This window comes from Idiotropiscis lumnitzeri, chromosome 1, assembly GCF_059441095.1.
Source record: "Idiotropiscis lumnitzeri isolate Australia: NSW breed Sydney's pygmy pipehorse chromosome 1, RoL_Ilum_1.0, whole genome shotgun sequence".
NCBI classification, from domain to species: Eukaryota; Metazoa; Chordata; class Actinopteri; order Syngnathiformes; family Syngnathidae; genus Idiotropiscis; species Idiotropiscis lumnitzeri.
Genome location: NC_142391.1, coordinates 9,886,177 through 9,890,797, shown reverse-complemented (window position 1 = coordinate 9,890,797; position 4,621 = coordinate 9,886,177).

Genomic DNA, 4,621 nt, shown 5'->3' with positions numbered 1-4,621 from the left:
TTAAATTCTTCGTCGAGTTTGGGCTCTAGTGGAGTTTTGTTTTTACATTCCCAGTTGAATCTGAAAGTATTTCTTTTTCTCCTGACAGTGTTTATTTAGTTGGAAATGCACACGGAGCTTTTACGCTTCAGCTACTTCAAGCCTTTCTCTGTTTTGATATGAAAGTCGCTTTTGTACTGTGGAAGTTTTCATTTTTGCAAGGCGGTCAGAACATGGCCGTGCTGTTTGTGTGTGGCACAGTGTTCCTCTGTGTTTTTTTAACCGTGTAATTGACAACAAGCTCTTTTTTTAAGGTTCAGGGAAAGAGAAGGAGAGAAAAGTCTGTTTTATTTTCCCCCTCAACACTGAAGACCCCCGTTTCTGTTTTTTTAGGTTTCCAGTTTCACCCAACTTGTTTCCGTCAAGTTTTATTCATGACCTCCATCTGGAAATAATATATGTTCATGAAAACAAGCCATCAGCAATTTTAGGGAAGAGTTGCATGCGTGTTTGGGAGTGGGGGGGTTGCGTGTATATGCGTGTGTGCGTGTGTGTGCATGCATCATGTGTGTACTTGTGTGAGTGCAAAGAGGGGACATTAGGGCCTCTTATGCAAGTTTAGCATCGTAATATCAGCTCCTTTTCACACTGCATGTAAAACACCAACATGGAATGCAGGGAAGAAGTCGTTTTGTTCATATTTAGACTTTGCAATTTGGTAGTTTCATCAGCCTTTTACACACACAAAAGTTGCCATAACAGAAGAACTGGAATCGTTCCACCTTTATCTTTTACTCAGAGCCTGGCAAAGTTTGGTAATTCTCATTTCATACAATGACGAAGCATCCCACATCATCTTGGGGTCATGCGTTAAACTTCACAACTCTGTTCTGGAATTATATCTTTCGACTTCCACACAGGGGGCGTCCCGATGCTGTAATGGCCAGAAACGTTCCAACTTTGGCTCTGGTCCTACTCAGAGATGCCTCAGAATTGCTGCATTAAAGCCGTAACATAACATCTGAAATGAACATCTTATTTTCCCGCTCTGAAGCAGAAATCCATAAACCGTACCCGTAGTTAAAGGACAGTGTCAAAATCTGGTGTGACATATAAAATACTTGTTGCACAGCGGCAATTTATTTCTACAATCCAGGGAAGAAGTTAGGTAATATCAGAATCCATTTCCAAAAGATCTGAACCATTTAAGACGACTTGGAATTTATCCGCCTTTGCCTTGACACTATTTCACGTTTCTGACATTTTGTATTTGTTCCAGGGAGCCAGCAATCAGATAAATGCATAAAAACATCAGTCCCGTTTGGTGTTGCTCGGCTCGGATGAGACCAACCATGATATATCGCAATTGCCCCGTGTGTCTCGTGTGCTTTTGTTTGGGACGTGCCTTGCTCAAGGGCACTTCAACAGTACCCAAGTCCAGGCTAGCATCTCTCCATCAACTCTTAGTACATCTGCAGCACAACTTGAACTGCAGCCTTTTGATTACAAATACCCAGGTCCTCACAGATGAGCTACTGCCGCCTCGTTAATGACGAAAATGAGTGAATGGATGGACTTCATCCCCTCCGTGTAGGCAAACAAGGGCTGAAAAAGAATCACTTTTCCATTTGCGAAAGATGATCTAAGAAGCAAAGCTCCCAACATCTTCTCTGTGAACTAAAATGCATGTGTGCTCAGTTACATTCTTTGATTCCAATGCAAAGTTACTCCTGAAAATATTTCAAGCGCAGCTGCAGGGAGAAATGATGCATCAGGCAGGTCTTTGGCAAACGCTTTGACCCTGGCTCAGGTTAAAAATACTTTGTATGCAGTGAAAGCAGGCACAGTCCTCCAAGGAAAGAAGATCTGGCTTGTGTCGGAGGGGGCTCGCGACCGTGTGAGCGGAGAGATAGAGCAGATATTCACTCAAGTCGGGTCTTACTGAACAATTCCTTGTCTGTCTGGCGGCAAGCCGGTCACACCTGAGAGCCTCTGTAGAGCAGTTAGACATTCAGCAGCTGTGTGTGTGTGAGTGTGCGTCCCCACTGCTGACCCTCCAAGCACAGACGCCTCTTAAGTGCACATGCAGGTCATTGTCTGTATATCTAACTAACTATTTGTCAGTCTGCCTGGAGCCGATACAATCTCTTTTAAAGCTATAATGGCTTTAGCAGGCCCTGAAGGAGGCGGCGAGCAGTGTGTGACAAGAGGTTTTTCTGCGTCGGGTTGGGGGCTGTGAGCGGTGGTTGGATCATTTAAAAAAAAAAGCCCTCAAGTTTACCCCCGTGCAAAGGTTTATGCCTGCCACGAAAGCCACAGAGCCCTCTGAAAAGTCTAATAGCACAGTGTAGTATCAATGCCAAACGATCCACTACATGCACTGTAGAAAAATATCTTTATTTTGGAAACACACGTGAAATGTACCAGATTATTTTAGGCAATAAAGAAATTGTAAAATAAACGGTAATTTAAGCCTATTGTATATCACCTTTACCTAGAAAAAAAGTCCAATATTTATCTTCTAAAAAAAGTAGCTATAGAATCTGCTCGATAAATGCATACTGTGAAAAAAAAAAAAGAATAAAAAAGAAATGTAAGTTAACAATTTCATAGCTTTTGAATTTAAGGTACTCTTTTACTCAAAATATAAGATAAAAAAATTCAACCAATGTAAATGACTGCAATACTTACCCTATATTTTTGGAGGAGATCCAATAGGTTGAAAATGAAAAATATAGCGGACCAATTGAATGGTTTTGTTTATGTTTCGGCATTATTCACCTAAGGCAATCGAAATAACCCCTCATTACGAGCCCTTTAACAACAAGTACCATTTTAACTCTTACAAACGTAAAAACAAAACTTTTCTTTCGTAGAATTACATTAGCTGTTTAAACCTTTGTAATAATTATTGAACAAGAACATTGATCATATAAACAAATTACAACACTAATATCGTTTTAATATGAGTGTATTTGGTAAAATGAAGACAAAGCAATTAATGTCCATCCGTGCCAATGCATCATGGGATGCTTTATATATATTAAGAAAAACTGCAAATTAAATCGCCGGAAGGCTCTTTTATGATTGTTTGCTTATCGTTATCCATCCATCCATTTTCAATCCCGCTTCTCCTCACTCGGGTCGCGGAGGGTGCTGGAACCTATCCCAGCTGCCCTTCGAGCAGTAGGCGGGGGACACCCTGAACTGGTTGTCGCCACCTTCCAATCATCGTGACGTTTATTCTCCAAAAAGTTAAAGCAAAAAAAAAAGACTCGCAAAACTCATAAGCCTGGTGATTCGTATCTCAACGCACCACTGTATTCCGCATGGACACAGCCACATTCTTCCTGAGAATTTGTGTTGAATTCCAAACAATATGACTCAGAATCTATTGAGATTTTTCTGTGGTTCTACTGCAATTACTCCGTTTATCCAGCTGCAGTCGCTTCACAGCACATATGACTCAAAACAACAAAAAAAAAAAGAAGCCTAAAAATAGTCCAGTTCTGTGTTTAGTCTTCACCGAGTGTCTGTGTTTGGATAAATTGCTCTTGCTGCCACTCTGTGGTGTTCGCGCAAGACGTTTTGGTTGCGAGATTCCCATATGTAACACTGCCTCACATTCCCTATCACGGCTCTTCAACCCCCCTCACCCAAAACAACCCCCAACACCACCCCCCTCCCTTTTGAAGCTCCTCAGCAGACCATCCATCATACCCGACCTAGTTCGGGATTGTCTTTTTTCACCCCACCCATGCTTCTTCTCTCTTTCCTGGCCACTATCTTCGCCTCCACACAGGCCAAAACCCTCAATAGCCTTGCTATTAATTTAAGCCTTCACCGCTGCTGCTAAACGTTTCCATTTCATACATAATTCTAACCTTCCACTCGTCCTCCTCCTCCTCCTCCTCCTCATGACTCTTCCCCAACTTTTTTTCTTCTTCTCTTTCTCGCAACTTCTGTGGAGCATCTGGAGTTTCCCCCCTCTTTCAACTGGCTGGGACCTGAGGGCAGGGCCTGTTGAGGATCAAGCGTGTGCACGTGTGCGCGCGCGTGTCGGTGTGTGCGCGTGTGCATGAGTATGTTCATGTGTGGGCATGAGATGTCATTAGCAGGTCCCTAAAAATATTAACGAGACCCATAAAAGGAAAAAAATTAGACTTTTAATGTTGTGCCTAAACAGCTGCTGTGTGTGTGCGCACGTGTGTGTGTGTGTGTGGGGGGGGGGGGGTGAAAGATGGTCCGTTTGTGTCTTTAATGACCAAACAAGCTAATAAGGGAGCTCCAAACAAGCTAATTAGGGAGCTCCTTAAGCAGACAGACGGACTTGACTGAGCCATGATGAGAATGAACTCACCTGCTGTAACCATGGCAACCAATGGTGAGGTTGGGGCAAGGTGCGACTTCAGGAATATACATTTCGTAAAGTTGACGGAGATTGAGCACCTGATGACAGCCCAAATGTGGCCTTGGCTGTGTGGGATGTTCAATAAAAGTCTTTGATGAGCGGCGGCAACACGTTAGTGTGATCTTGAACTTGATGCAGACCAGCGATTTCCTGGGACCATTTGGACGACATCTCCCTACAATGCATTGCGGAAATTAATTTTCCATTATCCCAGTCCATGAGCCAAGCGGT